Source organism: Kogia breviceps, chromosome 12 (assembly GCF_026419965.1).
Source record: "Kogia breviceps isolate mKogBre1 chromosome 12, mKogBre1 haplotype 1, whole genome shotgun sequence".
NCBI classification, from domain to species: Eukaryota; Metazoa; Chordata; class Mammalia; order Artiodactyla; family Physeteridae; genus Kogia; species Kogia breviceps.
The window spans coordinates 66955819-66968348 of NC_081321.1; the positions used below are offsets into that span (position 1 = coordinate 66955819).

General features: G+C 36.2%; 1 protein-coding gene across 21 annotated transcripts in view; it reads right to left on the bottom strand.

Moving 5' to 3' along the window:
• PPFIA2 (PTPRF interacting protein alpha 2) overlaps positions 1–12530 on the bottom strand; it is a 437715-nt gene that overhangs the window by 173104 nt on the left and 252081 nt on the right. The gene's annotated exons all lie outside the window — the stretch shown is intronic.

A 12530-nucleotide genomic window follows, 5' to 3' on the forward strand; every position in this document is an offset into this window, starting at 1 on the left:
CAATCCCAGTCAGTTTCATTATAAGCGTGTTGAGTCACACAAATCCAAGTATATTTAGCATGGCAAATCAAACGCATTTTCAATTTTAAAGCCATAATTTGGTCTCCTAAACCTATGAGAGCATTTTTTAAACTCATCAACCTCAGTTTTTAGTTGAGTATCAATATGACTTTGTAATGCTAATGCAATACTGGTATTTTTAGATAATTGATTAACATAACGTGTTTGTTGTACAGTTTTACTTAATGCTAAACCGGCGGTAGCGGCTGTGGCTGTTAAAGCGGCTAAGGCTAATATGCTACATATTAATATTCCAATGAATCGTTTAGGTCTTTTTAAAGCTTCAGATAATTCTAGCCAAGCTTGCATGCTAGTACTATGATACCATGCTTCAGAAATATTTACAGGCAGCATTACATAGGAAGGTTGTTTTAACATCATAACAGAAAAAGTTCCTTTCATAGGCAGAATGCAAGTACTAAAAATACAATTCTGACAAGTTATATTATGTCCTAAGGAACCAGAAATAAACTCAATCTGTAAATCTCCTATTAGCAAGGCATATGAGGGTGTAACACAAGTAATAACCAGTTGATAAGAATAAGACAATGCAAACTTCCCAAAACCCCAATGCTTATAAAAAACCAAACTATTATTAGTAACAGAAACTGAAGAAATTAAAATGGTACCATTATTATAATTTAAGGTGCACCAGATTTGAGAATTCGAAATCAGATTGGGGAAAATCAGAAGGAAAAAAGGAGGGAAACTTCAAACTTGTAACAGCTTTAACTACCTTTAAACTATGGCCGGCCAGTAAAGTCCCTTGTCCTCCTACATATACTTCAACACAAAAATAGTATCTTTGACTTTGCAGCTTCTATTAGAGCTCCACTTTCAGCTTTATGATTAGACCCATCTTTGTTGCTGTAATTACCAGTCTCATTCTTTCCATTTTTGTTATTGTTGCCCTGTGAAATCATTTTTTTCTAGAACAGCAAGAAGATGTAAAGCTTTCTCAGCTTGGTAGGTTAATATATACAGGTCTACGAGCAAAAAACACACTGCTTGGGCAAATTTTTCTTCAAAAGGTTCTATGAACTGATAAAGTTTTTCACCAACGGATATGGCTTCTGTATACTGTCGGATATGATACAGGATGACTGCTTGATTGTAATACAACATACTATTTTCAAGATCTAGTCCATCCATTTCTTCAACAGCCGAGTGCACCTGATTCTTCAACTGGTTAAGTGTCTGTCTTAACTATCTGTTGTTGTCTGGTTACTTTTGAAAAACTCAGCTACTGCCGTATTCAAAATGATTTTATAATCGTCTTTGTTTATATCTTGTAGGCAGGCAAGATGTTGCAGACAGACATCATAATTTCCAGCTGTAAAAGCCTGGAAAGCACTGGTGGACAACTCCTTCTCTTGATCAGTGATCTCTGGTCGCTTCTTGGATACTTCTTGTCCCATATTTTCTTACTTCTGACTATTGCCCCGAGTTACTATCAACTTTACTATGTGGCCACACTTTCACTCTTCAATCCGGGGATTCACCTACCGAGATTCAGATGTCCCTCTCGTCAGGTCCCTGTTCTGGCGCCACTCGCCGCCAGCCGCGGCGGGTCCTCAAAGTGTAGCAACGATCGACGAGAGGGGGTAGGGAACTGAACGCACCAAAGTATGGGATCAGAAGGGTACAAGCAACTGATGGTTGCAAGGCAAGTTTAACAACAAAGCGTAGCCGTATATATACCCCTAAAGCAGGGAATTTGCTTAGTCACCATCTTATCGGCATCAGCTGGTTGATTGGCTTCTCGGCTTAGTCACGCCTTATCGGCATCAGCTGGTTGATTGGCTTCTCGGCTTCTCCCTCAAAGGCACCAATTTTCCCTCCAGGGTTGTTTTTCCTAGCTTTAGGGAACAACCAGGGACTCCCAGTAATTGAGCAGGTCCCTGGAGCGATTTGGCCAAAGGCCATCTCCTTTTTTACGTTCATACCATAAAGTCCAGGATGCATACCAAGGAGAGTACAATCGGGCCCTGAGGCTTATGAGGGTCTTAATGGCGCCTTCCTCAGAGGGCAATGCTCGCCACAAAAGCAGATATAAGATACTGAGGTGGAAAGAAGTACAGAAAAACTATTTTCTTTCAAGAATTTTCCCAAAGCTTATACTGTAATGAAAATTTTTGTTTTTAACAATGCTACTGTTAATTTCAGTGTCACATATTAGTATCACATTTCTTAGTTCTTAATAAGTTAATTTTGCTATATTCACTATCATTAGTTATGGTTCAACGTGTCAGAAAAATTTGCCTGTTATTAACACAAAAAACCCCACACATATCTGAGATCCTAAAGGTATATAGATCAGTCAGCCGGAGTCATATGTAAGCGTCAAAATAATATTTAAAGTTCTTCAATATGAAGATGATACAATTAATATTTTCAAATAACTTTTCTTTTATTTACCAATCTCTGATTATATTCATGGTATTCTACTCTCTTGAATTCTATAGATACATGTGTGCATTGGTTAAATCCAAGCTGTTTCACATAGGTTATAGAGATTTGCCTATTTCTCTAACTTTATCTGTTGTTAGTCTTTCTCTGGCAAACTCTGTTCTAACTATACCAGCCTACTTTCAGTTCCTCAGTCTTCCAAGCCTTTGCACATGCTGTACCCTCTGCCTGAAATACTGTCCCTTGGCTCCTTAGTTGGTCAGCTCTTTCTCACCTTTAAGTCTCAGTTTAAATATCACCCTCTCAATAAAGCATTTGCCCACTACTCTAGGTAAAGCATTTGTAGGTCTCTCTCTTTCAAGTCTTCATAATTCTATTTCATTCTCTTGCTTCATTTCTTCATATAATGTGTGTAATTTCTTAAAAATAGTTTTACTAAATTTCATTCTATTTCCTCATTGAAATATAAGTTCCATGAGGATAGGCACCATTTCTGTCTTGATCTGTTTTGTATTTGAGTATTGGCTCAGTTCCTGGCATCTATGCATATGTAAAAATATTTATTGAATGAATAGAAAAAAAAAGATAAATTAGGTAAATTTTCCAGTGTACATTCTGGCCTATATCCAAGCTAAATCTGCAGCCATGGTTAATTGGCATTGTTTCCTAAAAGCTTAATCTAATTAACATGGTTTATATATATATATATATGTGTGTGTGTGTGTGTGTGTGTGTGTGTGTGTGTGTATGTTTTAGGTAGATGATATACTTACAAAGAAACAAGACATAATACAAGAAAACTGGTTTCTCTAACTGTAAATTAGAGATGTCTTCATCTATACAGTAATTTAATAACTACTTGAGCTTCTAATATTGCATGGGAGTAGGTAGGATACAAAATTGTATAAGATATAATCTGTACCCTCTAGGCAAGAAACACAATATGAGTATTATATTGAAGCTATAAAGGACATCTGTTATTGGAGATTATCTAAATCTTTCAATCACACTCTTTACATTTGGCAAATTTCTCACAATGTTAATCCCACCTTCTCAACACAGAGTGTAAAAAACTACAATTCTCACTGTTCGGTGCCACAGAGGTTCTATTAATTATACACATACAAGAAATGAGTGGTATAAATAAGTTATAAGCCATATAAATAAGTTGGTGAAGGTATCTAGTTTGCTCAATGGGAGGTGGAATCATGATTTTGCACAGAAAAGGAGAAAAAATCTATTTACCAGCTTTGCAGTGAAGTTCTAAAATTTTTTCCTGAAAGGTTAGGCTACAGACTGTTTTGGGTAAGAATTTCTTAATTACTGTTAAAAATCACTGTCTACTTAAACTAGCTAGAGAGCGAATTCTGTTATATGCAAGTAAGAATGCTATGACAGTACATCAGGTCATACTGACTGCTACCTTTCATTGTAATAGTCATCTGCCATACCCTGGTCATTGTTCCTTGAATGTCTTAGCAACTAGATTATTGTCATTTTTCCAGTGTTATCCCAGTTGTAATTCTTGGTGATTTTTATAACTCATTTAAATGATTTCTCCAGCATATTGGCATCTAAATTTCTAGACTTTGTGCACTCCAATGCTCTCAATTTCCCCCCTATTTCAGTAACTCACAATTATGGTTTCACGATAGACTCTACTGTTATCAATAAATGCGACTAATTTCAGTTTTTATTATACAACTCACAAATCATTCGTTTAGTTCAGTTATTTAAATGCTCAAACTCTAAAATTACTTGCCCCTTCAATCTCTTTACTGTAGGAATTTATTACTACTTCTCACCATACTCTTGCCTTCACTTTCTTCTTACCCATCTTAAAATTTATAGTTCAGTCTTTAAAATCAATCTTTTCCATGTTCCTACAACTTCCAGAATCTAACCACTTGCCACTACATCCACTTGCCACCTCGGCCCAATACCCATTATCTCCCACAAATTATTATAGTAGCTTCTTAACTGGTCCTCCTGCTTTCATCCTTCCATCAGTTTATTCTCAAAATACTATTTAAGTTAAAATGGAAGCCAGGTCATTCATACCTCTGCTCAAATCCTCACGGTCTTCTCATCTGGCTTAAGTAAAAGCCAAAGTCCTTAAAAGTACCAAAGGGATCTCAATTCTCTGAACTCATCTCCTATTCTTCTTGCTCACTCCAGTCTAGCTGACTTGGTTTCCTTGTAGCTTTGTTTTGTTTTGTTTTTTAACATTATCAGACATCCATGTTATTACATCAGGGCCTTTGTGCTTGCTGTTTTTTTTTCTGCCTAAAACACTGTCTTTCAGACATATGCTTGACCATCTCATTCCACTGTCTCTTTCGTGGTTTTCGTCAAATCTCACCTTTCAACAAGGCTTTCCCTACTCACCGTCTGCACGAAATATCTCCTTTCCAGTTTGTTTTTCCCCCTTGGTATTTGTCTATATCTAATTCACTATTTACTTCATACACTTATCTTGTTAAAATCTGTCTCCCCAAAAATAATGTAAGGCCCATGAGGAAATGAAGTGTTTTTATTTACTTTTTTCCTATTTTGTCCATTGCTGTATTTCTCAGTGCCTACAAGATTGGCATAGTAGATGTTCATAAATTTTTGGTTGAATGAATAAATTAACCCTGATTAAAACATTAGTTTTTAACAGCTATGGCTATAAGTAACAACTCTTCAGACAAATGGGAATATGGGATATCTGACCCAGACAGATTTGACAAAGTAATAATTAGATTAACATCAAAAAGGGGGCATTGTCTTCCATGGTTCATGGATAGCTACTGAAATGACCACCTGAGTTATCCTGAAATGGGGTGTCTCTGAAAGCAAGGCTTTGATGGGCTGAGTCATATGTACAAAAGACCATTTTGAAGGGCAGGAAGAATATAAGGACAAAGAGGTGAACTGGATGCTTTGAGCTGCACTGAAGAGTTTAAAGAAAGAAAATGACAAGCATAAGGTTTTTAAATTTTAGGTCAAGGCTCAGAGAACTCAATAGTTGCTATGGCTGCTCATAACAGCCTCTTACTGAGGTCCCAAGACATAACAGAAAAAAGATAAAGAGCCTGATCTAGAAGAGGTCATTGAATTATAATGTTTGATGAATTCAGAGCCTTACCAGGTATCTTATTTGGAAATGTTGGCACTACTATGAAAATAAAAAGGTACCACCAAGAATTAGACAAAAGAAATTTAGAAAGTTTCAGATGAATCTGATTTACTTTATCCACCAAATTCCAATGAGTCGCCCTGCTTCACTGATAAGCATCATCTTATTTGTCTTGACGACCATGTATGACTCAATCATTAAGCAGTTGCCTGGCAAAACATACCCTATGTTCCCCCCTCTTGAATCTGGTTGGACCTGTGACTGTTTTGATCAACCTGTGTTGTATGGTGACGGTGACAATTTGTGACTTTTGAGTCTAGGTCCTAAGAGGCAATGCAGTTTCCCTCTAGTTCACTGGAGTACTTGTTCTTAGGTCACAGAGCCACCACACAAAAACTCACTACTCTGAGACCACTGTGCCACAGAGGTCATATGGAGGTTCTCAGATACAAAGTCCCAGTTAAATCTGTCTGTCCTTCAGTCACTCCAGTCCAGGTGCTAGACACAAGAGCAAAGGAGTTATCTCACAAGTAGATCTTTCAGCCTCCAGATATTTGAGTCACCACCTGAAAATCATATGCTAAAGCTGGTCCATACTATCTTGTGAGAGAGGATAATTTTCAGAAATCTTGTGAGCTGGTAGTTAAGCATAGTTATTGTTGAAGCTTAAATTATGTAAGCTTATTATCTAATAAAATGTTTCTAAAAGATAATGAATGCTCAAAATATATCACTTCCTAATTATCTTACTATATTATACTATTACTCATGCCCTTAGGGTTGTTTACTTCAATGGTATTTGATAGTAGAAATACTATATAATGGTTCACTACTGTGCATCTTTTCCCAACTCTGCATTTAGTGACAACATGTTGGAAGTTTGAAAACAGCCACCGTGGGAGTATTTACACCACAGAAATTAACAGACACTATATATCAGTGCTTTTTGCTTTTTCTGATAAAAATAAATCATCTACCAGTCACTAGCCATCAAGTCATCCCAGCTGAGAGCCCAAACCTTATGGAGCAGAGAAGGGCTGTCACCACTGTGCCCTTTCTGAATCCTTGACCCATAGAACTGTGTGTATAGTAAACTATTGTTTGTGCCATTAAATTTCGGGGTAGTTTATTATAAAGCAATAGATAATCAGAAAATCTTCCCTAAAGGGACCTGTGACCATGTAGCATGGTAACAGCTAAGGAAAATAGAATACAAAACTGTTTTGGGTATTAGCTCTAAGCTAGGACTATATCTTTGGTACCCACTGGTAATAAATGCATTCAATAATCTGGTAGACAAAATGATTCATCCTGTGGATATTGACTTATTTCTTTGGCCACCACAGCATTTGCTCGATGGGGATAAAATAGTGACCATGGTTTCAGGGATAGAAGTTATTCATTAACCTGACAAAATGGGCTTCTCATCATTAAGGTTGATAGGGTTACCACCCCAGTTGAATAGCCAAGTTACTTGCTGTAGCCATCAACCTTGAAGCCCTGACATGGTGCAATATACCTAGAAACAAATTACTCATCTTGAATCAAGCAGATTATATCAAATCCCTTCCATCAGGGTGGCAGCTGTCTTTTTCTACTGTAATAAAAACTTTTTCTGGATATGGACTTGCCTTCTCTAATGGCTCTGCCTCTACCAGCAACACCATCTTATTAGATTTTTGCTTAAAATCCTGTTATCATACACAATATTACTTCTGCCCAAAACAACTCATCTTACAGTGAAAGGGCTAATGCAATTGACTGATGCTCCCAACCCTGGCTTCACCATGCTATCACATCGTTCAGAAGCAGATGATCCTAAAGAATGGTTAAGTGACCCACAGAAGAATCTATTTTAATTTAAATTGAGAGATAACACATTGCTAGGTTGGGATGCTATCATCCTGGAATTAGTATACACTCAGAATTAGTGATGGAAGTAAGGTTCAGTTTCTCTCAGTTTCAGACCCGATATATATGGGTATAGACCCAGGTCCAGGAATCAAGGTTTAGAATTGGAATTTATATTTGCCAATAGGACTTTGTAACCAGTTGGAGAAAACAGGATCTTTCTATTTTTATTGTATCATACACATAGTATATATTATTTTCCCATTTTCTTGTTATATTTTTACCCTTTTACTCTATTTTATATTGGTTATGTTGATTCTGATGAACATTTAAAGTAGTCCATAGGTTACAGAATATTAAGATAAGATTGTGATTTAATGAGAGCAAGACTGTACACACTGAAGAACCCCATACATGAAGCTGGATGCAGTTAAACAGAGGTTACGAACCTTCTTTTTTTTTATAAAGGGTGATTTTATTTTTGTTTAATAAGTCTATTTGTATTGTTGGGTAGATACATATCAGTATTGCTGCTATTTAGAATTTTAATATGAAAAAAGGGTATGACAAAATCTGGGTGATAGTGCAGACTGCCATTTCATGTTGCCCCAAATCTTTTTAATATACCCTCCATGTTTGATAGTTCCCCACATTCTGAATTCCATCTTCCCACAGTAGGATTCAAGGAACACTTCTCAGGCATGTTTACCACCAGGTGGCAGACATGTGACTTAAGAGCCGGCCGACCAGAGTTCCCTGCACAGGACAGATTCTGAGGGGATTCAGATGAGGAAACATTCTGAGCATGGGACATCCATTTTGCTGGCACAGGTATTAGCAGACGCTGCATGTTTCTAGGACTTGGGGTGTAAAATAAACTTACAAAGCTAAGAAACATGGTCCTAGAAATTGTGCCTGGAAGTTCAGTTTAGAGATTTCTTATATGCTTTAATTAATGCCTTCTTGATTAAAATAGCAAACTGTGTTGTTTTGTGCAATTAGGAATTCTTAACCACATATCAATAAAACCAATTGTGTTTTTATTCATATAAAACAGACTCCTTAAGGGCTTAAAAATTTATTCTGAATACTCCTTGATGCCTAGGAAAATATTCTATATAATATATGCTTAGTACTTGTTGAATTGAAGTAATATTGAATGTACATTATATATATTGGAGAATGTGGCCAAAAATATTCTAATCTAGCATGTTTCTATAGCTTTAAACTTCAAATGAAAATAAAAATAAAAAGGAACTTACCTAAGATGCCACTAACAGTCTACTACTTTGTACGCCTTTGCTGGGAGCCAAACTTTAGTCTAATGTTTCATAAATCTTGCAGAAGGCACTCTCTTTGGTACACTCAAAGGACTGCAGAGACCATGTGAGTGGCCATTCATCCACGTTGGAATTCACTTTAAATGACCACAGTCTATATATGTATACACACAAACATATCATATTGTATACTCATATACACATACTGCCTCACTGGGAATTTTTAAGCTAAATTTCTAAAACTATAAATCTTTCCATTAGATATGAATTCAACATAACCTTGTGTGCAATTATTTTCAATCACATATGGCTTTCAAGTAGAAATGCATTCTGTCCTGTAAATTAATTTGGCCTCTGTAATATGGTCACATAACACAATACTAACATCTGAAAATGAAAACCTTCAAATTGATTGCTTTCATGATCAGCCCACTCAGCATCCTTTACTCTCAAGTATGGTTTAGATACCCTATGTGTCTTCTTATGTACGTGTTTGAGTCCCACATTGAAATAGCTGCTGGGAGGGCATATGTCCTATCTTATTCACTCTTGTATCAGTCATATCTTGTTGTGGCACTTTCATAAATATGTATACATGAATCCATACATTCACACACATATCTTCACCTGCTTTCAACTACTAGGGTCTTCCTTTCTCAACTGGATTGTATGTTCTACTCATCGAGGAAATAAGTTTGGAGGGAATTGGTTAACTTGTATAAACAGGTTTGTTAAGAATGGGAAGCTTTTCTTTATTAATGGCAGGTGTCTGATTGTATTTGAATATTTATTTACATAATTATTTTGGCTCAAAACAAAAAGGTATAGTAAGGAATGTTTCAAATTCAGTCTTTAATTTGAACTAAAGATAACTCTTTTTTTTAGCTTATAACCTATGAGATGATATTACAGTGTAATTATTCATAACTGACGTTAAGACTAGCTCTTGAAACCCTAACTTCTCTTTCAAAGTCATACAATAGTTGCATTCTGAAACACTGTTAATCATATAAACCATTCTTTGAGATCTTCAGGCACAAAAACAGTTGAACAACAAAATAACAATGAAACAACAACAAAACTTTTCTACTCTGATATTAAGAAATAATAACTATATTAATATTTCTAGTTTTCCTTTACTTTTTCAATAATTCAAATAATTCTGCCAAAACATGTTTTAGTAGTTAATTTGAGGATGTTGAAATAATGGCAGGAATGCCATTTTCTGTTAAGTATAACTTGCCTAGGTACGGTCAGAGAAGTTTTAGGAATAACAAAATTTGTTTCATCATTTTTTCTACATTTTTGGTAGTATGGAAACATTAAACAATAAAGCTTGGTTGAATGTTTCTGTAAATACCCACTACAATTTATGAAGTTTTTATTTTTGTATAATCATGAATAACATTAGGATGATTTTATTTGGATGTTCTCAATTTAATAGGGCATTATGGAGGAAGAAAGAAGGTGGTCTGATTTTCAGCCCTGGGTATTTTTGGGGTGGTGGAGGAGGGTGAGAGGTGGTTATGTAACTTAAGAAGTTGTTATAGGGCTTCCCTGGTGGCGCAGTGGTTGAGAGTCCGCCTGCCGATGCAGGGGTCACGGGTTCGTGCCCTGGTCTGGGAAGATCCCACATGCCGCGGAGCAACTAAGCCCGTGAGCCATGGCCGCTGGGCCTGCGCGTCCGGAGCCTGTGCTCCGCAACGGGAGGGGCCGCAGCAGTGAGAGGCCCGCATACCACAAAAAAAAAAAAAAAAAAAAAAAAAAAAAAAAAAAAGAAGTTGTTATATAATCAATATTTTGCACAAGGAAGGTTTCATAGATCTATTTTCTTTGACATAATCAACAACAAAAATCCTCCACACCATTGCTTTAGGAAAATGTTTTCCAACTTGATTCATGTTTTCAAAGTAGTTATGATTCATGTTTAAAAATCAATGACTTCAATTTCTATTACCCTAATGGAACTTAATATTTGTACTTCTCTCACTTTGATTCCTGAATGGGTATTTCAAGTACAGCTTGCCTTGCTTTCTTTGTTACCCCAAATTCCTTTTCAGATGCAATAACAGGTAGTTCCAAGCTGCATGGGGTGTAATGTGATGAAAATTGTGAGGATGCTATTGCCAAACCTCCCAGTCTCTGGAATTAGTCACAATCAAGAAGACATAACACACTCCATGCTACAGTGGTCTACTCTTAGGCAATGTTTCCCTTAAACTGTAGTAAATCTTTGAGTTTCTTCATGGATCTAACTTGAGTAATTGTGCTGATGGCCTCATGGCTAAGGGCACAGGCTCTGGAGGTAGCCTTAGCTTTCAAATCCCTTCCCTGCTACTTACTAACTGTGTGACTTCTGGTAAGTGATCTGCCCTTTTCTGAGCTCAATTGCCTCATCTGTAAAAAGGGGATAATTAAAATTCCCTCATAGGGCTGTAGAATGGATTAAAGGGCTGTATAAAGGAGAAATACATACATGGCTAATAAGAGAGTTTCTGGTGCATTTTAAATAAGATTAGTTGGAAGTCTACTGAGAAGTTTGCATTTCCCTCCATTTTTAGCTTGCTGTTCCTGCTTTTACATTTGGCTATATTGAGTTACACTAGGGAATGTTGCCTAAAGCATTAAAATAGAAAATAGTGAAATAGGGCAGAATAAATCTCATGGCAGAAATACACTTTAAATTTGTATAGAAAAAGTATAATTTAAAAATCAAGGGTGGGAAAAATATATAGAGGGAGAAAGAAACAGAAAAAATTAATCTGACAGCTGATAACATGATCAAAATTGCTCTTGTTATGTTCTATAAGAGGCAGTCCATGTGATTGGCTCATCAAAGTCTCAGTGAAAACCAATTCCTTACATACATACCCTGTGAATTCTCTTTACCATAAAGTAAGACCCTGAAAAATAAGAAACTGAGTTTGATCATATAACTATTATGTATGCAATGGTATCTCTCATTCCATGGGCACAAGCTCATTCCAGGGGTACAAGCTGACTGTTTGTGGAGCTGTCATTTTTATATTACTCTCTAAGACCAAGCATGCAATAAATATACAGTTAACTGTAACTTACCTTTTCAGCATGAATCTGCCATAGCTCTAACACTTAAAATATTTTCACCTACTTCACATTGAGATTGAACTATAATTACACCAAAGTGGTTTTTCTCTACGTTCTTTTACTAGAGAAACTTCTCTTATTTATGGGTAATATGGCAATTTGTATATTTTATGAAGTTTAGTGAATTTTTCTTCTGAACTAGAAAATATAGCATCTTTGATGAAATTTTAAACTTTAATGTTACATGGCATGTTATGAGATTAAACAAATACATGGGTTTCCAAGAACAGAATATTGTAAATTCCATCAGGTTCATAAAATCACAATATCAGAACAGGAAGTCTCCTTAATGATCTTCTAAAATAGAAAAGGTATGCCTCTTTTAATTAGGATAGTCCTGTTCCAGTGGTTTTATGCTTTTAACACCTTTTTAAAAATTGTTATTTTTCTGGGGTGAGGTGAGGATGAATGTCAGGTCATGCCCTCACAGCACCCCAAAGTCAAAACTCACGCTCCCCTCTCAAACCCATTGCCCTCCCCCATTACCCGCCACCAGCTTCTGAAGTATCGCCCACCTACTCCAATGCAACAGTTTGAAACTCACTATTGAAATACAACTCTTCTTTTTAAAGTCAAACAAAGTAAAGACCAGAAGAAATACTAACATTTTTTAAGGCAACATAATGATTTAGTAGCCGAGACTGTAATTTAGGTTTCCTGTCTTCCTATTTTGCAGTACAGTA